At 41.2% G+C, this 26,788-nt stretch overlaps 1 protein-coding gene and 1 non-coding gene across 2 annotated transcripts in view; both read right to left on the bottom strand.

Moving 5' to 3' along the window:
• Positions 1-26,788, bottom strand: part of CPA6 (carboxypeptidase A6) — a 370,701-nt gene that overhangs the window by 253,768 nt on the left and 90,145 nt on the right. The gene's annotated exons all lie outside the window — the stretch shown is intronic.
• Positions 22,292-22,455, bottom strand: LOC142449450 (U1 spliceosomal RNA). Its single transcript, XR_012784615.1, has one exon. It is a non-coding gene; the product is annotated as a U1 spliceosomal RNA (small nuclear RNA).

Genomic DNA, 26,788 nt, shown 5'->3' with positions numbered 1-26,788 from the left:
GCCCTGTGGGTTTCTACAGTTAACTCTTTATGGATGTAGAAAACCTCTTATTGATCCCACAGAGCTGCTGGTGGTTTCAAACAGCTGACATTGCAGTTAGCAGCCCAGAGAGTAATTCACTATGCCACCAAGGCTCTGGAAAATGTATCTTGTAGTCTTGGAGAAAGTCGAAATACATAATTGTAATAACAATGGACTCAAGGACATGTGCAATCATGACCAGGGGACAGGAGTAGGTGACCTTTATTACGTTGTACATAATGTTACTATGAGTCAGTGGACACTCAAAGGAATCTCACAACAACAAAGAGCTGTAATACCAGGAAAAATGACTGTTCTGGTTTCATTTGGGCAATGGTAGTTCATCCTGTAACAGAACTTATTGAATGTGTTAGAGAATAAGAAAGGAAGTCTATATACCAACAATCAGTTTGTGACAGACTCAACAAAAGACCCAAATGGCCTAGGTACTCTGAAAGAGAAGGGAGGGTGGAAAGAGAATGCACGTGGTAACACAATATACATTCCAAATGACTTAGCTTCTTATGTCTGAAGTGAAGTTTAAACTGTTTATTCTTCTTCCTAAAAATAAAACAGTTATGTTTTCACTTTTCAAAGGTCAAGAGCAGACTATTGATGCCAATTTTGTGGCTTTGTCCTACACGATTTTTATTTCTTCTCCGGAAAAATAACAAAACAAAACACCACAACACCCGAACACTAACTATTCAGGTTAAGAGTTGGCTGCGTATTGATTCCATTACTTTTCTCTCCTGGGCTGGTGAATAGGTGCATCTATCAGGACCTCCCACGGCCAATTCTCTACATGAAGTTATAATTTCCCATTTTCTGACCTCAATTTCCACTGCTGAAATTGAGTACTATGACACTCACAGAATGAAAAATGACACAGAAAGAGATCTTCCAGGGAAAGGTGTATGGCTAGCTGTACAGTTTTAAAACAAAAGATGAAAGATTCAGTTTGTAACCATCTCTTTTGAGCACCTTTCACAGAAATTAAACACAGGTGACCTTTTCCAGTTCTGCCGATGTCACTGTGCTTTCTTATTCCCTAAAGAATGAAAGCAGAAGTGATTGTAATTCTTCTTTCTGGTCTTCTTGCTTCTCTATACTCCCTCATATTCAACTTATTCTTTCTATAGCTGTATGTTTATGAGTCTAGCCCAAGAAATTTGGAAGACAGCTTATTGGCCAACGGACTGGAAGACATCCATATTTGTACCCATTCCAAAGAAAGGCTACCCAACAGGATGTGCAAGTAAACAATATAGTTAATATTATATGCAAATAAAATTTTGCTGAAGATCATCCAACAATGGTTGCAGCCATACATTGAAGGGCGCTGCCAGAGATTTAGGCCTGGGTTACAAGAGGATGTGGAGCTCGGGATGTCACTGTTGACCTCAGATGGATCTTGGCTGGAATCAGAGAAGCCAGACAGATGTTTACTTGCTTTGGGTTGACTATGCGAAGGCCATAACAAATAGGGATCATTTGAATGAGATTTATGCATGGTGCTCATGGGAACCTGTATGTGAATCAAGAAGCAGTTGTACATCAGAGTCACAGCCTTTCACCATCCTCATTCAATCAGTATGCTAAGCACATCACCAGAGAAGCTGGTTTCTGCACAGAAGAATGAAGCATATCACAATGGCAGGAAGGCTCATTAACAACCTGTGAAATGCAGGTGACACAACCTTGCTTGCTGAAAGTGAGGAGGACTTGGAGCATTTGTTGACGAAGATCAAGAATTCCAGCCTCCAATATAGATTCCAACTCAATATAAATAAAATCCAAATCCTCACAGCTGAACCAATAGATAAAATCACGATTAAAAGAGAAAAGATGGATGTTGTCAAGGAGTTTGAATTGCTCAGATCCACAATCAATACTCATGAAGCAGCAGTCAAAAGATCAGATGACACAGTGCATTGGATAGATCTGCTCTTAATAAAACCTCTTAGAGCATTGAAGAGCAAAGATGTTACCTTGAGGACTAAGGTGAACCCGAGTCAAGCCATGGTGTTTTCAGTCACCTTATAGGCATGTGAAACTTGGGCACTGAAGAAGAAAGAGGTATTCACTGAAGCAGATCTGAGGTATTCAAATTCCGGTGCCAGGGAAGCCTGGGCTGTCAATGGTATAAACCGAGCTGCTTTGGAAGAAGCATAACCCGGATGTTGCTTAGAGGCAAGGGGATGAGGCTTTGTCTCATGTAATTTGGACCTGGTGTCAGGAGCGACCAGCCCCTAGAAAAGGAAAGCATGCTTGGTGAATTAAAGGGGCAGCAAAAGAGAAGACCCTCGATAAGACGGATTAGCACAATGGCTGCAACAATGGTCTCAAACACAAGAACAATTGGGTGGATGGCGCATGGCCAGGTAATGTTTCATTTACACAGGTAGGCAGGAGTTGGAGCCAACTCAGAGGCACCTGACAACAGCAAAACCATGCTTATGATAACATCCTTGGGGTCTATGACTTCTGTGCTCCAGTTTGCCACAGAAACAATTCTCATGTGTGAAGCTCATAAAGCCTGGTAACCAAGAGCTTTAGAATACAAATGATCTGGATTTGCATCCCAGATCTGCCATTGAGAATCCGTGATTACGGAGAAGTTACTTAACTTTTCTTGTCTCCCGTTTCCTCATCTATAAATTGAGCATAATAGCAGCGATTCTCTCCTTGAGCTGTGGAATAGATTAGATGACAGACACAGATCAAGGTTTACCATGGTGCCTAGCTGGTATGAAGCCTTCCATAATTAATTGACCAATACATATGTCCTCTTGGGATTTGTGCCTCTCCTTAATCTACTGCTTCCAGTATAATATATGTTCATTCTAGAAATATTGAACTTCTGTAAATGTGTTTTACTGTGGATGGCAAATTGCTACACACTGTTAAAAGAAACCAGTACCCGAACTCATCCTGTTTTGCCGCCTATGCCTGGAAAACCATACCAAACCAAAACAAGCTCACTGCCAATAAGTCAATGTTTACTCATAGCAACCCTAAAGGACAGGGGAGAACTGCCCCTGCTGGTTTCTGAGACTGTAACTCTTCTTTTCCCTAACAGTTTTATTTGCATACAATTCACATATCATACAATTTAGTAGTTCAATCACACCAAGAAGCGTTGTACAACGAGAGCCTCTAATGCTTTATGGGAGTAGAAAATCTCTTCTTTCTCCCCTGGAGCTGGCTGGTGGTTTCAAACTGCTTACTTTGCAGTTTGGCAGCCCAATGTGTAACCACTATGCCACCAGGGTAGTCTAGAAAAGACTAATCAAGTTAGTTTTACAGACATAATTATCACGATAGCCAGAACTAGGGCTCAGTTGGCCCACTGGAAAAACCTCCGTTCCAAATCATCCAAGTTTCCTTTCTGATTTCTCCACTACAAGTTAGAAATTAAAACAACAACAACAGCCATGGCACCTTACAGGGCTTTGGGTACAATTCCTACCCTCTCATTTGACAGATAGAAAACAGGAGGCTCAGAGAGTGTGGGTAACTTATCTAAGGGGAAGTAGCTGAGTTAGCAGTGAAACTGAGATTCAATTTCTAAACCATTGACTTTCCGTCCAATGAATTTTGAACAAGAATCTGAAATCTGCTCCATATCAGCTGAGAAGATATGCTTCAGCTTTGTCTGAGGCCACTGAGGTCAGAATGATAGAAGGATACCACAGTCCTGCTGTGACGGGCTGTTGGCTTTAGTAAGATCTGTGGGTGCAAAGCAGTGCGGATAAAAGAGAAACAAACGACAGTCTTCGATGATATTGGGAAAAACCTGCTTTCAAATAACAGCATGCTCAGCTAAAGTTGCTATGGCCACAAATGACAAGGTAGTCTTTTTATGGGATCCACGTGGTTCTGTTCCCCCCACACAGGTGGCCTGCCAGTGTTTGAATTGAGCTGTTGCTGATCACACCCACTGTTTTCTAGTCTCAGATCCACATATTACTAAAAGGACTTTCTGAAGAGAAGGTGTGTGGAAGATGACATTATTAATCATGTTAAGATGGCTTTGACTCAACATTTGCTCCTCCTTGCCACAATTTTCAGGTTTGAATGTATCCATGTTAGAGTTGTTAAAATGTTCTCAGTTGCCATTGAGTTGATTCAGATGCATGAAGACCCCAGGTATATCAGAGTAAAACTGTGCCCGGGGGCGGGGGAGTGGCTATTAATGGCTAAATTTTCAGAACCAGCTCACCAGATCTTTCTTCTGAGGTACCCCTGGGTGGATTTGAACTATAAGCCTTTTGGAAATAGCTAAGTGTGTTAACCTTCTGCACAGCCAGGTTATCCTCATGACTAGGAAATTGTTTTTGTTCCAATGTACTGGTACATATACGAGAAAGTGCGCTAACAAGTTCATGGAAAAATAGAATGAAAAGTAATGGAAGGTTCTAAGAATTTTTTGAAGTCTCCTTGTATAATTTGCTCAAGTATTATCTTCCAATGAATTAAAACCCTGTATTCTCCATTCTTCTCAACAGCTCATACAATCAGAGCTATAGGACTATATTCACACTTGATAACATTTTGGACATGTTACCCATTTGTTACACACGTAGACATTTCTGTACTGTTTTGCTAGTGTGAAATAGCTGCCCCAATTAAAATGAGCTAAATGACTTTTTAAAGTTATGACAGCTACGATTATTTATAATCACACAGCAGGGTCTTTCTTCAAAGTAGAGTAGCTGCTTTCTAGTTACTCATTATTTCAAAATTAGCATATGTCAGTGATATATGGCATACTCTGCAGAAAACGTGCTTGAATGGGAAAAGTATCTGCTGGGCTGTGTGAGATCCATTTGTTTCAGAAGTTCGCTTGGAACTTTAATGATAACAAACTCCTCCACTAATCAGTGATTCAAACGTTCTTTCTAAATGTCGAGTGGGCGCCCGTCAGTATACCCTGTATTACTCATTGAAACCACTGACCTTGAGTCGATTCCAACTCATAGCGATCCTATGGGATGGAGTAGAACTGCCCCTGCTGGTTGCTGGGACTAATGCCTCATCTTTCTCCCTCGGAGTAGCTGGTGTTTTCAAACTGCTGACATTGCGGTTAGCCGCCCAAAGTAACCTGCTACCACAAAAAGCCAAAATGGAAACCCCTTGGTCAAGAAGCACACACTTTAAAGAAGAAACATACATGTGGATTCATAATTACGTTACTTCCTATTTGTTGAAGCAGAGGTGTGTATGGAGCACTATGGGAGCAAAGGACAGGAGTACTCAGTTCTTCTTGGGGATACTTTAACGGGGGCAGGCGGTATTTGATCCAAGATGTGAATGCTAAGTTGGTGCTTGCCTATAACACTAAGGGAAACCGCAGAAGACTCAGTGGTGGGTCAAGGGAGTCATGGAACAGAATTGAACAGGGCAGAAACATAGCTGGCTTGCATGCAGAGAGGATAGGTCAAGGGTCAGTCGGTAAAACAGTTGATTGGAAGGAAATCCTAGAAACAAATACGATATCAATTGGCTTTCTCCCCTGAAGGTTCATTGCCTCACTTTTTCTCTCCTAAATCATCTCTCCCTGCCCTTTTCATTTCTTCTCTCTCTGTCCTTCTCCCTCTCCCTACGCTTTCTGGTTGAGCATCTACCACGCCCTGTCACTGTACGAAAGTAACTTAGGAAGGCAGACCTTCAGAAGGGAGCAACGAGCTTATCTCAGCCACTTGGTGGTCTTGCTTGTATTAATGTTACAAAGAGGAAACAGGAAACAGAAAAACTGACATATGTATATGCAACAGAGCACCTGGGAGCCCCATGACATGAAAGCCAACTGACCGTAGCACCCAATCGTTCTATGCCATAGTGAAGATGAAGATACTCACTTCACATCGTCGTGGAAACTTAAATGTCAGCGTTGTAGCCAGTGGGGATTCTTGAAGTTTTAGAATGATTTCTGCTAAAATAATATTGATATTGCTGTTATTCTAAGTGGTTGGAAAAGTGTTCTTGGTGGAATAGTACTCTCTGAGGTGAGACCTATTATCCATCTATGACCTGACATAGGTACCCTTTACCACAGCTAATATAATGTTCTTAAAGTCAAAGCTGTTTGCATATGAGATCCCTGAGAAGCCACTTATGACCCAGTGTAGTCAAACTTCACGCCCCTTACCTACGATGCCTCCTCAAACTGGGAGCACAAAAGAAACAGCCCAAGAGAGTAAAAGAAAACATGAGTATATCACAATTGCAGATCACAGGCTCTATTTATAGTTGGGTATTGGTATTTATCTTTGCCTACTAGCAATTGTGTGCAAACACACACACCTTTCTCTCTCTCTCTGTTTATGGGGAAGTATATCAATTTCAAACTACTTCTTGTGAGAAAGGGCTCTCTGTTCCAGTGAAGACTTACACTCTAGGAAACCCTATGAAGCAGTTTACTCTGTTCTCTAGGGTCTCTATGAGTCAGAATGAACTAGATAGCAGGGTGTGGGTTATATTCCTAAGAAAACCATTTGCTATTAGAGTTATTGTTTGTTTTGAAGGCTAAAACTGCTATCCAATATTCTTTTGCAGTTGTCTATAAGATCAAATCCTTCATGTCCGTTGTTGCTTCTTTCAGGTGTCGTTGAATTGGTTCTGACTCAGAGTGATCCCAATAAAACAGAATGAAACTGCCCAGTCTTGCCATCCGCACAATCACTGCTGTGTGGGAGTTAGATTTTATGTCAATTTGAACCTGTATGAAATTACAGTGGTGGTGTCCAACCTGCCAATCAGGTCACAGCTTGATGATGCCTTCTTGGAGGTAGGGCCTTTTTATAAGCAAGATGCTGGAAATTTCTCCTTCATCTGGCCCTTCCTCTTCCATCTTGTTGGGATTTGTCGTTTGCCTCCAGGGGTGGCCCTATGTGGGTCTCCCAGCCCTGGGACTTATCACCCTGCTGTCTTCCATCAACCTTGGATCCACATGTCTCTGCACCCACTGGCCTGTATCCCACTTCACCTTCCTGTGCCATTGGCCCACAGCGATGTCGTCTGCAGAGGGCTCTAGCTTGCATCAGGCCCATGGACTTGAGTTGGGCTGGTCTGGGATGCTGGCTTGATATGAAGTGCTTTCTTACGCATATCTGAGGGTCACTGGTCCGTGCCTCTACATAGCACAGACTAGCGTACTGTGTGTGAGCCGTTTGTTGCAGTCACTGTCACTGTGAAGACCTTGTTGAGGGTCTTCTTCTCTTTTGCCGACCCCCTGCTTTACCAAGCACGATGTTGTTCTACAAGGACGGGTCGCTCCTGAGAATATGCCCAAAGCACATGAGCAAAAGTATCGCTAGCCTCGCTTCTTGTAAGGAGGTTTCTGGCTGCATTTCTTTTAAGAGAAATGCATTCATTCTTTTGGCAGACCAGGGTATATTCAATATTCTTTGCTAACACTGGGGTTCAAATGCACCAGTTCTTCTTAAGTCTTTACTAGTCATTGTCCAGCTTCTGAATGCATATGAGGTGATTGAAAACACCATGGCTTGGGGCAAGCACATTTTAGTCCTCAAGGGGACATCTTTAAACCGCACACTTCAAATAAACCCTTTAACATCTTTGGCAGTGGATTGTCCCATGGGAATACAGCATTTGTTTTCTTGACTTGTGCTTCTATGGAGATTAATTGTGGATCCAAGTAAGTGAAATTCCCTCTTCCTTTATATCTCCATTTACCATAATGTTGCTGATGGGTCCAGTTGTGAGGATTCTTGTTTTCTTTATAACTTGCTTCCGTCAAGTAGATACCGACTCACAGAAACTCTGCAGGACAGGACAGACTGCTCCTGTGCATTTCCAAGACTGTAACTCTTTATGGGAGTAGACAGCCTTATCTTTCTTCCGTAGTGTGGGTGGTGGTTTCGAGCTGCTGAAGTGTAATGCCTATAGAAGGTTGTACTCTCTGATCTTTATCAGTAAGTGCTTCAACAAATTATGTGCTGCAAAACTGTATGCAATGCACATGATTAATCATAAGATGCACAGAAAAACAAAACACATACACACAACAAAACAATTGGATGGTCGTAAGTACACTTTTTAATAAATTGAGTACATTTTAGTCAGGACAAGTATTTTAAAAATTGTTATTTTAAAATATATCACAAATTTAAAGTATTTTATTATGATTAAAATATATATAGCCACATCAGCCTGTGTGACCATGAGGTGTTGAAGGGATCAGGCATCAAAGAACAAAAAAATCATATAATTGAAAATGAAGGGGAGTGCAGAGTGGAGACTCAAAGCCCATCTGTAGGCAAAGGTACATCGCCTTACAGAAGGGTTGCAGAGAGGAGATGAGCCAGTCAGGGTGCAGTGTAACAAGAATGAAACATACAACTTTCCTCTAATTCTTAAATGCTCCTACCCCCCACTAGCATGATCCCAATTCTACCTTACAAATCGGCTAAACTAGAAGATGTACACTGGTACAGATAGGAACGAGAAACACAGGGAATCCGGGACGGATGATCCCTTCAGGACCAGTAGTGACAGTGACCATACTGGGAGAGTGGAGGGAAGGTGGGTGGAAAGAGGAAACCGATTACAAAGATCTACATATAACCTCCTCCCTGGGGGACAGACAACAGAAAAGTGGGTGAAGGGAGCCATTGGACAGTGTAAGACATAACAAAATAATAATAATCTATAAATTATCAAGGGTTCATGAGGGAAGGGGGAGGGGGAGAGAGGGGAGAAATGAGGAGCTGATACCAAGGGCTTAAGTGGAGAGCAAATATTTTGAGAATGATGAGGACAATGAATGTACAAATGTGCTTGACACAATTGATGTATGGATGGTTGGTGATAAGAGTTGTATGAGTCCCCAATAAAATGATTTATATAGATATATATGTATATATATACACATATAGCAAAGACTTTCCATTTCATCATTTTAAGTATACAGTTAATTCCATGACATTAATTCACCATGTTGTGCAACTAGCGCCCCTTCCATTTACAGAATCCTTTATCACCCCAAATATACACTCAGTATCCCTTAAGCAATAACTCCCCATTATTGGTGCTTCAAACAGGATATAAATGCATCAAAAAAATTCAATCTTAAAATGAGAAATTTTACATAATTAATTTTCCTTTGAACACATTGTAAGTCTATTTCCTATTCTGCAAAATCTTTTATTGATCATCCTTTTATACATCTGTGCCCCCAGCTAGTTGTTCTCCCACTTCTTTCCCGTCGTATGAAATGACACCTCTGTTTATCCAGATCCTGCTAAGCATCTCTTCTTTTACCTACTCATGCAATCCATCAGCAAAGTCCTGTGGACTCTTCCGTCAGTGTAAATTCAAATCCATGCATGTCTCTTTAGTACCCCAGGGGTCTTTCCAGAATACTTGGGAATGAAGTTTATCAGAGAACTGGGGTCCAACATAAACATGTAGATGCAAAAACCAGGGAAATTTATATTTCATTCAGAAAACATTCTAGTTGAAATGTCGTTAACATTAGCTCCAAACTCGTCTTCAGTGCTGCTCAAAACATAACAAAGATACTTTATTTGAAGTCTCTAAAATGATGTTTTTCTTTTAACACTGATGAAATGCCACATCAGAGTCATCTTTGAACAAATAAGTCTTACCTGACTCATTTGCTTTAAGCTTATAGGAAGGAGGCTTGAATTTACCACAGAGGAAAGTATTACTTCACCAAGTTTTAAAAAAATATCACTCTTGTTCTTTACGCAACAAAGAGGAATTCAAAGTTGTGGATGATAGCAACTTGGGATGTACAGAACATTCTACAGCATAGAACAGTGCAGTGGGGCAACTAACCAAATGTAACCCAGTGAGGAATATAATAGACATATTATGCAAAAGGAAAAAGGAGACAGAAACCTCTGCTGAAACCAGTAGAGAGGCCTGAGGGGCTGGCCCCAATTCCAACTATGTGGACAGGCGCTCTCCCCCACCCCAAAGAATTTACTTCAGAGGACAGCACTGAAGCTACTGCTCAGGGAGAGGGACATTTCTGATCAGAGCACACGGGAGCAAATGAAGGGGAGGAAGAGAGAGTGGAGCACATCCTGGCCCACCAAGCCTGGAGGATGATATTCCTGCTCAGAGCAGCCAATGCACAGAGAGGACTAAAGGGCCGGCCCCACTACGAGATGTGCTTTACACAATGGATGGATGGATGGATTGTGATAAGAATTGTATGAGCCCTCAATAAAATGATTAAAAAAGAGAAAAGAACTGAACCCAAGGAATTGGACAGAAACAGAGAGAAAGGAAGAATCCTCTGCTTAATGAAAGAAGCAGCATGTTAGGCCAGGTCAGAATTCTCTGGGTTTCCAGAGTGGGACAGGTGGTTAAATGCTGGTCTGTTACCCAGAAAGCTGGCCATTTGAACCCACCTACAGCTGCTTTGGAAGATAAAGCTATTAATGTGCTAACATTAAGTCACGGTATTTAAAACTCTATGGACCAATTCAACTCTACAACATGTGGTGTATGAAAAGGCGGAAGTGTGCCAACTTGGCCAGATCATGATTCTCTGGTTTGGCAGTTATGTAATGATGCAATCGTCCCCATGATGTGGTTTCTTAAGGAATTACCCTGATCTGATGCAAGGGGTTTAGGGTGGAAAGAAACACCCTTAATCCATTGGTCACAGCCTTGATCCAATGTAAAGGGAGTCTCTTCAGACAAATGACCTGCAGGAGATATAAAACCATTCTGGAAAAGCTCTCTAGCATTTGACAGCTCGGATCCTGCATTCAGCTCTTGTCTCTCCTCAAATCCTGGGACTTGAGCCAGCAGCTTTCTATATTTTCTTTTGTCTAGACTGACAGCGCTTGTGCTTAAGTGAGTTTGAAGAGGGCCCAGCTTTCCATTTGATCTCTAGACTTGGGACTTGCCAGTCTATAGTCTCTTGAGAGCTATCTGCTTAACACAAATCTCTCGGTGCTTATATACCCCAAATCCCACTGCCATTGGGTTGATTTTGACTCACCGTGACCCTATGTAGGGATTCCAGGGCTGTAAATGCTTATGGGAGAGGCTAGTCTTATCTCCTTTCTGCAGAGTGGCTGATGTGTGTGAATTGATGACCTTGAGGTTAGTAGTTCAATACCCCACAGTCCTACTAGGACTCCAGAGAGAACCCAGCTGAAGCCATTTTATCAACACAGCAACAAACAAACAAAATCGCTAATTTACTTTCTTTGGTGTAGCATTAAACCCAGATCCTGAAGGGGGCAAAATAGAGGATATTCATCTTCCCATTTTAATTTGGATTTCAATCTTCAAGGTTGAATAATTTGTATTTAGTAGTCTCAAGTATCTAATTTTTGTCTTTTTATTAACAGAAAGCAGTCGCATTTTAGAGCTTCAAGAGAGTGGAATATCTTTAATTCAGCAAGATTTATTTAATAAATATCTATTAAATACCTCCTTTGTATCAGGCACTATTCAAGATGTTGGGAGTCTAGTGCTGAACAAATACCTGTAGTGGAGGCAAAAGACACAAATGAATGCTTTCTTCCTCAAGCCGCTTTCAATAAAATTAAAAAAAAAAACCATTATAGGAAGGTTGATCGGTCCTTTCCAGTCCATTGTGACTGATGGTGACTCCGTAGGAAACTGCAGAGCTATCTGGGGTCTCATCAGCTGTAATATTTACAGAAATAGACCACAATGTTTTCTTCCAAAGAGCTATGGGGTGAGTTTGAACTGCCAATTTTTCAGTTAGCAGCAAACCTTTAACCATTGCACTGCTAGAGCTCCTTACGTTGTGAAGTAACGGTGGATGAAGTAAGAATAGTCAAGTTGATGGTTATAATAATAGTAGCGCTTGTGGGATGATGTCCTAATACTTGGTACCTGAGAATGAAACCTTACTTAGAAATAATGTCTTCAGAGATAAAGTTAAGATTTGCTCAGACTGGAGCAGGGCCGGCAGACTGCTAAGAGGAAAGGAAGAGGCAGACGTAGACGCAGAAGACAGACAGGCAGAGTTCAAGGGGGTATATCTACACACTAAGGAACACCAAGGGTCACTGACAGCCACCAGGAGCTAGGAGAGGTGTGTGAAATAGATTCTGTCTCAAAGCCTTCAGACCTCTTGATTACAAACGTCCGGCCTCCAGAACTATGAAATAATCCTTTACATTGTTTAGAGTCACCACTTTGTTGTACATACTTTGTTATGGAAGCCTCGGGAAACAAATATAACACTGTGTGTCCTAGCCTGTGTTATTTTATATGCACATTCTACTTCTTATCTAAACCCTATGATGTAGGAACTAACGTTTCTGTTTCACAACAGGGAAAACAGAATTTGAAAGAGCCAACTTAATGTACTATAGATAGTGAGTAGAAGAGTCAGGATTGATCTCATGGCTCTGGCTAAGGAAGTATCTGAAAGGCTACTGAGCCCTTGCCAGGAGGGATGTAACAGAGGTAGATGCTTGTCTTGTATGGGACGTGACACTACAACTCCATGGTGGCTTCAACACACTTTGGCTATAATTTTGGCAAAGTAGGTCTTTGCTAAAGGACTTCCATTGAAATGGTGATGTTGCCCAGCATGGCATATGCTAGGAATCTGACTATGTAGTTAAATATGAATAGGGATAGAGACTGGTTCTTATTTAAGATTTGCTGAAAACTTAAAGACCCCAAATAAAAGTACAACCACTGTGTAACAGTTCTCTGTCCCTTTTCCTACAAGATATAACCTGCCCTATTACTGCCCTCTTCCTTCCCTGCTTGAATTGTCCCTATGATTAAAAATATTTTATTTTTTATTTTTATTGAATCTTTTTATTGGGACTCATAAAACTCTTATCACAATCTATACATACATCAATTGAGCAAAGCACCCTTATACATTTGTTGCCCTCGTCATTCTCAAAATTCGCCTTCCACTTGGGTTCCTGGAATCAGCTCGGTTTCCTTTCCCCCCCCTCCCTCCCTCACCGCTCCTCCCTTCCCCCTGCACCCTTAATAGTTTATAAATAATTATTTTATCTTATCTTACACTGCCTGGCATCTCCCCTCACCCACCTACCCATTGCCCATCTCCCAGAGAGGAAGTTACACATGGATCCCCAAGATCGGTTCACCCTTTCTACACTCCCTTCCCTCCCGGTGTCGCCACTCCCACCGCTGGTCCTGAGGGGTTCATCCGTCCTAGATTCCCTGTGTTTCCAGATCCCTACTGCACCGCTGTACATCCTCTGGTATAACCAGTTCTGCAAGGTAGAATTGGGGTCATGATAATTGGGAGGGGAGGAAGCGTTCAAGAACTAGAGGAAGGTTTTGGGTTTCATTGTTGCTACACTGAACCCTGAGTGACTCATCTCCTCCCCACTACCCTTCTGCAAGGGATGTCCTGCTGTCTACAGATGAGCACTGGGTCCCCATCATGCACTCCCCCTCATTCATGGTGATGTGATTCCTCACCCCCACCCCACCCCCCACCCACCCCCACCTTTGTTGTTTGAGACCTGGTCTCCTCTTCCCTTCAGGATCACACATGTTGGTGTGCTGCTTCTGTGTGGGCTTTGTTGCTTCTGGGCTAGATGGCTGCTTGTTTGCTGTCAAGCCTTTAAGTCCCCAGATGCTGTATCTCTCAATAGCCTGGCACCATCAGCCTTTTTCACCACACTTGCTTATGCACATATTTGTCTTCAGCGTTTATGTGAGGAAGGTGATCACACAATGATTGTTTTTGTTCCGTGGTGTCTGCTACCTGGTCCATTCAACACCTTGTATTTGCTTAGGCTTTGTGCTTCTTCTCTGTGGGCTTTGTTGCTTCTGAACTAGATGGCCGCTTGTTTGCCTTCAAGCCTTTAAGACCCCAGATGCTATATCTTTTTGATAGCTGGGAACCATCAGCTTTCTTCACCACATTGCTTACACACACGTCTGTCTACAGTGATCATGTCGGGAAGGTGGGTATCATGGAATGACTGTTTAGCTGGGCAAGGTGCTATGGTATTGAGGAAGTGTGCGTGAGGAGATCCAATGTCCACCTGCTACCCTACTACCGAACCTATAAATATATACTCATAGGTCTATTTCCCCCATAATCATAAATATATTTACATATGTACATGTCTGTATTTTGGCTTCTATGTATGCCCTTTGCCTCCTACTCCTTCCCTTTATTTCCTTACACTTTCCTCCTGTCCCACTACCATGATCAGCCTTCATTCTGGTTTCAGTAATTCCTCTCAGTTACCTTGCCCTTGGTCACTCCCTACCAGTCCTCCCATCCCCTTCCTCCACTGGTTTTGAACCACTCGTTGTTCCCTTGTCCTTATGTTGGCCAACACCTCCTTCCTTCCTCTACCTCCCATGCTCTCATGCGGTTTGCTGAAGGCATTTTGTCAACCGTTCCCCCGACTGTGGCTTTGTACCCATAAAAACCATGCTGGTTATGGATACCACTTGGTATTTCAAAGCTCTACCATTATGTAGACAAAGAAATCTCCACTTTGGCATTTCAAATATGAATATAATTCATGTGAATATTTTGCTACTCATGTATTAGTAAAATGAATAGTAGTGTTTGAGTTGATGGCGTAATACTGGAACCTGGTAGCTTAGTATACAAGGGCATGTAAGTATAGACATAGATAGAAGTAGATATAGAGCTTTTAAGCTTTCAAGCATTAGGGAAGAATTGTTGGTAGAACTGGGGCGTCATCATTTACTGATGTTATGCACTTATGAAGAGTTTTAAGTAAGGCTTCTAGCATGCAAAGGCATTTATACTGGATGTTTACCCCCCAAAAAGAATTAAGTTCACAATATACTCAGACTCTTCAAGCAATACCAGATTGTTACTTCTACTCTTTTCTAATGCTTGAGTTCAGGACTCTGAAGCAATGTCCAGTAGGCAAGTAAAAGCCTGTCTGGTGATGGTGGAGAAAACGTCTATTACAAGTGGTACTGGTTATTTCTGTGCAATTAATCTATAAAAGTTTTATCATATAGCTGAATGGCCAAGTTGGAAGCTAAATGGAAATGCAGTAAGTCTCCTTCCAAACCAAAGTGGTCTGACACAAGCCACATCTTTTGGAATTATTGCTGAGTTACAAGCGTCAGCTTAAATAATAAAATGATCTCAGACGTGCCCAAACAATCACACAGAGTTATTAAACCTAGGGACTTTACAGAAGATATAGGCTTGCCTGAGCTTGGTCTTTTAGTAAATGAGACCTGATTTCATTTAAACCTCTTTAAATGAGAATTAAAAGTCTTATAAATGCAGACTCAATTGGATGCAACTTGGTGGGAAGTACAAGTGAAGCTGCCTATCTGTATTTATAAACAGACGAGTTGTACCTGTGTAGATTAAGTCCTAATGAATGTCCTCATAGCCCCTTGCCCGGTTATGCCCTTACAGCTGTTTTTAAAAGCTGCAGACCCAGAAAACACTCATCTAACAATACAGTTGACCTAAGAGTGGAGTGAGTCACTCTGTATCTGAACACACTGCAATTTAGAAATGTGACCTTTGTTGGGAAAGTCAACTTGTGTTGCTCTTACAACGAACAGAGAGCGCTGCTCTCTGCAGTGCCTTTAAAAAGAGCAAACGTGTTTCTGAGCAGCGGGCCCTGCAGACCTGCAGTCTCCGGGCTATCCGTTGCACTGCCTTAGAGTCAATTCTTATTCGCACATGTTAAAACAGAATAGAGTTTACAGTGCTGCAAATCTTCATGGAAGCAGACTACCAAGTTTTGTTCTGTGGAGTGGCTAGTAACTTTGAACTTCCACCTTTTGGGGCTAGCAGCTAAGTATTTTAACATGACATCATCAAGGATCTTGAGTTCAACTTATGATGATTCTATGCATATCAAAGTAAAACTGCTCCATAGGGTTTTCAATGTCTGGTTTATTTAGAATGAGACTATCAGGTAGCTCTAGGTGGATTTGAACCTCTACTTTTCAGTTAATAGTAAAGTGCTTTAAACATTTGCATCACCTAGGGATTTCTCAACAAAGCCTAACTGGTAAGATTTACAGAAAGTCCCCACCTCCACCCTACAAATGGTTTACATATCCAATACCGCTCAGCATTCACTGTAACAAAGCCAATTCACAGTGGGTAAATTCATGAAAACTTTGCTGTAAATAAATACTTTGGAGGAATGTGTCACTGGGTCTGAAGGCTGAAGACCTTAGGGTGGAGGACATCAAGGTCAATTTGCATAACAAAGTCCACAAAGACAATGTTCTACAACCCACTTTGGTAACTAACAACTGGGATCTTTAACACTTGTGAGGAGCAACTGCTGAGATTGAACCAAGACTGTTTAATATTGCTAGAAGGAAAGAACAGTGGAACATTATACTGTCCATAAATAGAACCAAGTGATATTGACTTACGGGTACTGTGAAGATAATGCAAGAAGGAAAGATAGCCTTTCAACAAATAGTGTTAGATATCTACATGTTAAAGCAATTAAAAAATTTTAATTGGGGACCTGTACACCTCTTATCACAATCCATACAACCATCCATGGTGCCACTAGTCAAAATTTTTATTACTTTCACAAAATGTCCTTCATTTTCATGATGGGTCTGGGTAATGAGGTGGAGGAAGATACTCAATGGCTTACATAATTCTGGTGTGAGTGGTTGTTAACTGGCTTAACTGTGATTGCCACTCTGCTGAGTATAAAACCAGCCATCTCAGAAGCAGCAATGAGGATTTTACTATCAGTAAGAGAAGAGGCAAGAGTGGAGTGTGTCCTTTGGGTCCTGAGATCCCTGCACATTGAACCTCCTTGATCCAAGAGACACCAGAGTGACAGAGGAGCAGCAATGGGCAGAACCAGGAGATGGGGCATAAGACAAAGTTGTAGACTTTCCAACCCCACAAGCAATAAAGCTGAGTACTTTTTGGTAGGAGGCTGTCTTGTGGAGTAGGGAGCCTCTGGGCACTTAATTGGGGGAGTGGGGTTTTGCTAATTTACAAAAATGAAACTAAGTGCTTTTTGGATGAAGCTCAGTGTGACACACCCTTCGGATGCTTGTTTGCCAAGAGCTTTGTAGCATTGCCAAAGAAGGGCAGAGTCTAGGCCAGGCGTCCTCAAACTAAGGTCCATGGGCCATATGTGACCTGCCAAGGACATTTATCTGGCCTGACGGGTGTTTTTGCCCCATTTGTTTTTTTTACTTCAAAATAAGATATGTGCAGCGTGCATAGGAATTTGTTCATAGTTTTTTTTTAAACTATAGTCCGGCCCTCCAATGGGTCTGAGGGACAGTGAACTGGCCCCCTATTTAAAAAGTTTGAGGACCCCTAGTCTAGTCCAAGAGCTTGAGGGCCAGAGAGGCCTCCCTGAAAGTAGAGCAGGGAAGAAACTGTCCTGACTAAACACTAGCATCCTGAATATGTCTGACCTGTATTGTAATCTGTAAATTTACCTAATAAACTTCATGATTGTAAACCTTGTCCGTGAGTTCTGTGGCTATTGCAATGAATCATCAAACGCAGCCACAAAAGTAAAGTCCCGTGGGAGGGATGGTTAGTGTCAGGAGAAGGTAAAAAGGGGTAGAGGGTAAAGACATGCCTTCCTTTTCCTTGTGCCAATCTGCCTTGGGATTCAGCAGAAATCCTATGTGGTCCCTATGTCATTAGGGACTGCAGCTACTAGTGTTAAATGAATTTAGCAAAGTGGTAGGAGTAGGATACACAGTCAACACGCAAAACTAGGTTGAGTTTCTATGCAGTAGTTACAAACATGATGAAAAGGAACTTAAAGAAGCAATCCCATTAACATATAATCCCAAGGAATAAATTTAACCTAATCTTGGGTTTATAATTCCAATAAAAATTATTGGCTAGGCCATAATCTTACAAGAAGAGATTGTTTAGTCTACTAAGTAAATAGAGTGTATAGCACATCTCCATCGGATTGAATGACCTTGTGGAAATTGGTGAATTAATATGCAAATTGCATGCCATGAGCCTACCAAAAGGGTTGGTCAGTTAGAGGCACTGGTGGCAAGTCTAAGCCTTAACAGTGACACAATGTAGACTTAAATAAGAGTCAGTCTCATTGACCACACAGTTGGTAGAGGAGTAGCTTAGTTCATCTTGCGTTGCACAAGATGGACTGACACAGTGGCTGCAACTGTGAACTCAAACGTAAGGACCGTTGTGAGGGTGGCACAAGACCAGGTGGTAGTCCATTCTGTTGGAGATACAGTTGGTATGTGTCAGAGCTGCCTTGATGACACATGACAACAACAATGATCCCACAGAAGTTGAAGGGGAACCTCAGTGCCATCAAGAAGAGGAGCCTGAAGCAGAGTGTGCCTGCGTGGCGTCCCTGCATTGAGAAGATGTTAGATACAGGCGAGAGAGAACTGCAGCACTGGAGACAATTCAAGTCAGTGACAAGTGGCAGCCATCACAGCAGAGCTCCCTGACAAAGACAACGTGGCAGTAGTACATGTCGTCAGAAACAGAAGCTCTGAACAAAATAGGTGCCATGGGCTTGCAGGAGCAGAGAGCTGAGTGCCTTTGGGCGGATTAGAATAGGTGCGTCTAGGCTTTTCCAGTAGAGTTCAAGAGTTATAACACAGCCCGTGACTGAGCAGGCTATAGAGACAGCCTGGGAGTAGGCCTGGCTCAGAAGAAGCTGAAAGCTGTCGTGGTTGGAAGCTGTCTTGATTGAGTAAGTGTATCCGGTCTCCTGTTATCTCCTAGTTGATCTTGATATCAACTTGTAGCCTGTTACTTCCCTAATAAGTCCCATAGTGAGTATGGCTGCGAGTTCTGTGTGACCATGTGACAGCTTATTAAACCTCACAGAGAAATAGAATGTCCTGGGCTGGCGGTGAGGGTGGGGTGTGTGCGGAGGAAGAACTGCTGGCTTCAGAAAACAGTGGGAGAGCTGTGTGACTTACAGCTCAGAGGAAGCAACTTTTTCATCCCTCCTTCTGAATGTTGACAAGGATGAACAGAATAGAAATAGACAGGACATAGACTAGTTTTTACCCGGAGACCCAAGGTGGACTTTGAGCTTTCTGTGTGTCTCTTTTCTTGTGCTACTTTCTGTACATTTTTACCATCTTGGACTCTTGATCCCATCTCTCAACCCAGGGAGGACACTGGGCTGCCCCTGGGGCCTCGCCTTCCTGTACTGCTGTCTGGAAACTCATCAGGTAATAGCAGGAGCAATCAGAGTGCTCACCTGGTTTGTTTCCTTTGGAGCACATCACTCTTCTGTGCTGTCTGATGGCCAATGTCTCAAACCATTGTTTTATAGAATTTGTCTGTTTAATTCGGTGTTTCAGGCATCAGAGTATACCAGTATCGGCTACTTCATCTTGGCCAGAAGTAGAGGTTGTCATTTTTAATATGCTTGTGCCAATCTTTGTAGAACTCACTTATCATGCCATATGAAGGGAGAAATACCTACTCCTTGGACTATTGACTATTAAGAATATTTTTTCTATTTACTCTCCCTGCCTTTGGTCTCTGTTACTTTGAATTCATTCTTTCTAATTCAGTCACAGTAATTTTTAATATTTCTTTTGTCAAAACCAGGTTTAGTTTTCTTTTGTTTTCAGAATAAAATTCAAACTCAGTATGGCACGCAAGATTCCCCGCCATTTGGCCTTCATTTATCTTTCCAAACTTGATACCATTCCAACCAGGCTGAGCAGGGCTTCCCAACATTACTTGTGCATTACAATTTTTGCCATGTGTTTCCCATGAGAAGCATGCTTCTTTATGCCTATCCAATTTCTATTCGTTTTCATAAATGAATTTAATTTCTGCTTTAAGACCTAGTCTATGAAAATCCTGTTTTTTTCGTTCACCAGTGGAATTGCTGTTTTCTTTATCAATTACATTCTCCTCGTTCATAAGTGTTGATTTTTCATAGGTAAGTATTAATTTCCTCACTAGAGGATGTAGCCATTGAAGGCAGAAACATATTTTAAAAAATGTTGTCCAGCTATTAAAAGATATAGCATCTGTGGGGGGTGGGGAGGGGAGAATCTTACAGGCTTGAAGTTAAGTAAGCTGCCATCTAGCAGGGAAGCAAGAAAGCCCACATGGAAGAAGCACACCAGCCTGTGTGATCATGAGGTGTCAACAGGATAGGTATAAGAAATTCAAAAGCAAGCAATCAGATTGATGTGAAGGAATGCAGACCAAGTGGAGACCCATAATTCACCTGTAAGATAATTGGACAGTCCCTCACAGAAGGGCCGCATCGAAGGGATGATATATCCCGGGTACAGTATAGCACTGATAAAACACATAACTATCCTCTTGCTCTTTAATATTTCCTCCCCTACTATTATGGTCTTAGTTTCACCTCATCAATCTTATGAGCCTTGTGTATGTTCATTTGTATAATTAAGATAGTTTGATGCATGAAATCCAAGATAGATTAATGATTCCCTAAGGGCATGGGAAGGGGGTGGGAGGAGAAGGGGGAACCGATAGCAATGATGACTATATAACCCCACTTGAGGGGAATAAACAACAGAATTGTAGGTATACGGATACATTGAATGGTTTAAGATACAGCTATATATATATAAAGGGTTCCCGAGGTTAGGGATGGGGAGGGAGGGGATAAAGGGGAACTGAAATTAAAGAGTCAAAGAAGAAAGAGTATATTTTGAAAATGCCAGTGGCAGCAATTGCACAATTATGCTTGTTCTAATTGCATTTGGGGATGATCAACAAATGTCTCACAGTGACTATTTAGGTTCTTCAAATAAAAATGCCAATGAATGCTTCTTATCTCTAGTTACTGCCAGCCTAGGCCTTTGCCAGCTCCACAGAGTGTAAAAGTGACAGACTGGTGAAACCATGTCCCTTAACTTGTCACTTTCCATTCCCAAGTTCCTCTGAATTACCAAATTACCAGTAGTCTCATAGGTGGTAGGATTTTACAAAAGGCTGAAGAATATCAATGAGATAAAGCATACACACTTCAGCCTCTCTCCAGCTCTGACCTGAGACATCCTGCCTCTTAGACAGTTTCCAGTAAACACCAACACTGTAGTAGTAGACCTTTCCCCCACTTGTAGCAGTTGTTGAAACCCCAAAGGGCATGGTGTTTTCTGGCTGAGTATCCAGATATGTTCAAACAAAACAAACAAAAACCAGTACCTAAAGAGAATTTTCCTTAGTTTACTTCCGAGGTCGTCAGCTATCCTCCTGGCGTGTCTATCCTAGTGGTTGTTGACATCTGTGTGGCATGGCACACGTGTCAGGAAAAGAATGGCTAACTATACTTGTGTGGTGTGAAAACTGCTCATGGTTTACCATCACCTCCTTCAATTGCCATGTCACCATGACGTGATTAAAGATGTCGGCCTTTATCCTGGCCATTCTCTGCGCCTGTAATGCTCTTCATTCAGACACAGGCATGACTTGCATCTGTATCCTACTTTGAAGTTCTAAGCAATCACCCATCACATGCTCAGAAAGGCCTTCACATATTGTACCAGCTAAAATAGTGGTCCACTCTTACCCGTTCACTTTCTATCTCCGTACCCCAGTGCTAGGTGCTGTCACGTTGTTTGTGAAGCACAGCAACCACATGCAACAGAGAAGAATTGTCCCAGAGAAGGTTTTCTTCACTACAGTTTTTAACAAGGCAGATTGTCAGGACTTCCTCCTGTGAAGTTACTAGGTGGTTTTGAACCGTTAACCTTGTAGTTGGCATCCAAGCACTTAACCTTATGTGCCATCAAGTTTCCTCCCTTGCACTAGTAGATTTCATCAAAGCCCTCATAAGTACCTGATACATTTATTTATCATATGAATAATTTATGTACTCAGATTACTACTGAACTGAGGAATCAATGTTCTTAGCAGAACATTGGGACTTATTGCTCTCTCTGTTTTTGAACTCTTGTCAGTAAACTCTTGTCACTTTGAAATATCCATCTTCTCAACTGCTGGACGTCACCTGGGATTTCTGCTCACTACTGCTCCATTGGAGCTTATGCGCCTAGAATAATCTCTGGCCTATAGTTCATGCTCAATGAATAGTTGTTGAATTAGTTAATTTAATAGAACCCTTCTGCCATGATCATACTCTTCTAGACTTCTAGGCCAAATTGTCTCATGACAACTCTCTGGCCTGGGTGAATAACTCAGTTCAACGAGCTGTGACATCAGTCATCAGATGACTGAAGATCAAGCCATTGGACCTATTTATCTATCTATCTATCTATCTATCTATCTATCTATCTATCTATCTATCTATTTATTTATTTTTAGGGGAGAGCGCGAACGCTGTCCCCCACTACCACAAATTATGCAGTCGAGTTTCCCACATTTGGGTAAATCGCAGGGGTCAGCACATCCGGAGTGCAATGGATAAGCCTCGCCCTGAGAAAACCACCTTCGTGATCATGGTATCTCCCCTGCCAGGTAAGTATGGACCTTTATTTTTAAAGCATAATTTTTTCCATTAACCTGGCTAATTACTCAACTCTCAGAAAAAGCTAATATTAGAAATCTCCTTATTTACATGCACAAATGAATATATATATATCACAAAGAAGTGAGAACTACCCACATATAACACATATAACTGGGAAGAAAGCTAGCTTGAGGGCAATGATTATGAGCTGCTTCTGGGCAGAGGGGTCCGACCTGGGCTGACTGAAAATCTGCTCGAGATCAAAAAAGTAAACTGCTGAAACTGTTGTTTTGCTCTGTTGGCCCCGCAAGTAAACTTCAATAAACTTCAATAACACAAACCAGAACTTTCTTTCATTTTGTGTTTACTTCGTGTATGTGTGTGTGTTTACTTTTTCAATAGTTGTGCTCCAAGCTGGGATTTTGCAACTTCAAACCATATGAAAGAAGCATTTATGGGCTGAGGTTGTTCTTAGGAGACACTATGGCTAAGAAACAATTACAAAAAATCATTTTACTGGGGTGGTTGACAGTGATGTCTCAAAAACAAAAAAGTCATGCTAGAAGTTAAAGATGGAAGGTATAGGAAATGCATAGACTTGTGTACTGGGCATTGGAGCAGTAAGTAGAAATTTGAGGGACAAAATTCAAGTAAATGAATTTCTGCTACGAAACAGATACCCACATGCCATCTTATTGTGTCTCTTCAGAAGCCAAAGGAGTCAGCTCCACCGAAAGTTACTTATACTTGTCTGTGCTCATTCCTTTCCACCAACCCCCAGCCTCCGGTTCCTTGGAGGCAATATCTTAACTCAGGTGATAAAGCTAATGTTTTCAAGAAACAAAATAATAAACTGAGGGAATTGGAATATCTCATGATATGCACCAGAAGATGGCCAGAGTGTCATAAAATTAAGCTGAGCAGCTTGTCCTGCTTTGTAGGGTCTTCTCTAGTTTGTGACTAGAATCTCCATGTCCAGGAAAACCTCTCCACGGAAGCAGAACTCTAACTGTTCTTTCCTCTAGGGCGCACTCTGGCTGGACTTTGTCCACGACAGATCAATTTGTCCTTTGTAGCAGTCCATGGATCTTCAATATTCTTCTCCAATGCCACAATCAAATGCACTGACTCTTCCTCAGTCTCCCGCATGCAATGGTCATCTTCAAGTATACCATGGCTGGGGTCAGGTGCACCTTAGTCTTCAAAGTAACATTCTTGCTTTTAAATATTCAAGAAAAGGTCTTGTGCAGCAGAGTTGCCTAATGCAACATGTCTTCTGATTTCTAGACTGCTGCTTTCTTTGTCTCATATTAGTAAATTGTAATATATGGGTGTTTACGATCAACTTTACTTTGGTTTTGAACTCAGAAGTCAGGAGTTCAGGTCCATCATGACCTTAGATGAGTTACCTAATCACTCTAAGCTTCAATGTTTTTAATCTGTAAAATGAGGAAAATAATAGCCATCAACCAAACCCCAGTGGATTATTATAAAACTCAAAAGAAGGCCAATGTGAACTGAAACATTTGGTTCAAATGCAAGGCTTCAAACTCCAGTTCAGTGTCAGATCAAATGAAATCTCTGGACTCCCTGAACTGTGATGGTTCTTTACAGTCACATTTATTACATATCATCATGTAGCATGTTGTGTGCAATATTGGCTCCTTTCAAGAGCGACAAAGTGCATATAAAGTGGGTCTAGAGAAGGGCAATGGAAATGGACAAGCAGACAGAGAAGGAGATGAGGGATAGTCAGATGACAGCACAAGGGTAGAGAATAATGAATAATTTTGAGAAGATTAATTCTGGAGTTATTTGCCAGCTCTGCACAAACAAAGGGAACCATCACTGATTCTTGAATGAGCCATGTTTGGGGTGAATACAAGGAAGTCTTTCTTCTTGGTTCAGTCATGAAGCCAGAGGACTCATCAACCCATGGTTTAAAGCTGAGAAACATAAAGTACCTCACAGAGTTCTAGTTACCTTGCTGTGCACATTTCTTTCTTTCTTCTAAATTCTATTTATTTTATTCCAGTTAATGTATCCAGCAAAACATACACAAATGAACAGCTTTCAATGTGTTTAATTAGTTGCATTGATCATGTTCTTTGAGTTATACGAGCATTCTCACTTCCCTTTTATGAGTTGCACCTTCCTCACTAACAAAAATATTCTGCCTATTAGGTTCTCATCTAAGTTTTTGAGTTGTTGTCATCAATGAATCCCACATGGATAGTTCTTTACTAGTTGACCTAAATTACTGTTCATTTTGAAGAAGATTTCAGGGTGTATTTTTGGATTAAGTGTAAAAGATTATCTCAGGACAGTAGTGTCCGGGATTCATTCCACCTTCATGGGTTCAGAAAGTATAGAATCCATGAGAATTTTACATTTGTTCTGCATTTCTAGTCTTTTGATCAATCAGGACTCTTTCATGGAATCCTGAAATATTCAGGACTCGTAGCCAGGCAAGATAAAGGTCTTTGGCTTCATGACCAAGGAGGTTGTTTTCCATTGAGGCTATTAGCCCCACATTCCATCTCCTCCTTCTGTTCTCAACTCTCTGTCATCTGTTCCTCCAGGTTAAGTGAGACCAATTCTCGTGCTTGGACAGCAGCTTGCAAGCCTTTAAGATCAGAGCACTTCACAACAAGCTAGAAGATGGTCTAGAAATACTAAATGTACCATTAGGCCAATTAGCTGGGATATACCATGAAACCATGACCGAAGTTTCCACACCAGTAATCCCAGAAAGGATTTGGTTGTAAATACACAACTTTTGATTGTACATAAGCAAACATGGAGTAAAGAACACCGAAGAAGGATCCATGCATTTAAATTGTGGTTCTGATGAAGCATATTGAAGGTACGACAGGCTGCCAAAAGGACACAAAAATATGTCTTAGAGCAAGCACCATCGGAGCGTTCTTAGAGGCACGGATGTCCAGACTTCAGCTGACATACTTCGGACATGTTGTCAGGAGAGACAAGTCACTAGAGAAGGACATCGTGCTTGGTAAAGTAGAGGGGGAACAAAAAAGAGGAAGGCCCTCAGGGAGGCGGGCTGACACAGTGGCTGCATCAATGCAGTCAAGTATAGGAATAATCGTGAGGATGGCTCACCATGGGGCAGGGCTTCATTCTATTTTGCATAGGGTTGCTATTGGTCCTAACTGACTCCATGGCACCTAACAATAACAAGTAGCAACTTCAGCAGCTCCTTTTGTTATTGTTAGAATGCATCTATCCTATACCTTTCACCAATTCAATTTTTACAGGTTAAAGAAAGATTATTAACAGCAAATCTCACAGGCCACAAGAAAACTTCTAAAGTAGACAAATTTAGGATGTTTTCAGGATACAAGGTATATATATATATATATATATATATATATATATATATATATATATATATATATGTTGGTTTGTTACATTAACAATAAAAATATGAATGGAAAACTAGAGAAATAATTTACTTTACAATAGTATTTTAAGGATTAAAATACCTAGGAATAAATCTAACTGGGCATAGGAAGGAATTGTACAATTCTGATGGAGATTTAAAATGATTTAAGTAAATAGAAAGATGTTCCATACTCATGGATTCGAAGTTCTAATATTATACAGATGTCAATACCACCCATAGTGATTAATAGATTAAATTAAATCTCTATCAAGATTCTAAAAGCCTTCTTCATGGACACAGAAAAACCAGTCCTCATTTTTAAATGGAATGGCAAGAACTATAGCAAAGTAGAAGGAGGAGTTCTTCTTCTTGATTGTGAAACATCTTTTATAATCAAAGGAATCTTAACAGCCTGGTATTTGTATAACAAAGAATACGAAGACTGATGGAATGGAATTGGGAGTCCAGAAATCAATTCAAAATCTTTGTTCAACTAATTCCTACAAAGTGCATTTAATGAAGAAAGAAGAATCTATTTAATAAATCACTTTGGAAAAACTGGATTTTTCCAGGTAGAAAAAATGACACAGGACCAATGTCTCATACTTACACAGTACAAAAACAGATTCAAAATAGATTAAAGACTTAAATGTGAAAACAAAAACCATAAAGTCCTTAGAATAAAGTGAAAGAGCAACACTCCGAGGCCTAGTTTTATAATAGATTGTACAACACAGTACGAGCACAAACAGCAACTGATAAAATCAATAGTTAGGACCTAATAAATATTTCAAAACCTTTGTTTATCAAGCAAAGAAGTGAAAAGAAAAGCTCTACCAACCAGAAGGATATCTCTGCAAACCATCAATACAATGAAAAGCTAGTCACCAAAGGAAATATCAAACTCTGAGAACCCAACAATAAAAAGATAACCTGGTCATAA

This window comes from Tenrec ecaudatus, chromosome 5 (assembly GCF_050624435.1).
Source record: "Tenrec ecaudatus isolate mTenEca1 chromosome 5, mTenEca1.hap1, whole genome shotgun sequence".
Taxonomy (NCBI): domain Eukaryota; kingdom Metazoa; phylum Chordata; class Mammalia; order Afrosoricida; family Tenrecidae; genus Tenrec; species Tenrec ecaudatus.
Note: the sequence above shows the minus strand (reverse complement) of the source record. Positions and strands in the feature narration are given on the sequence as shown.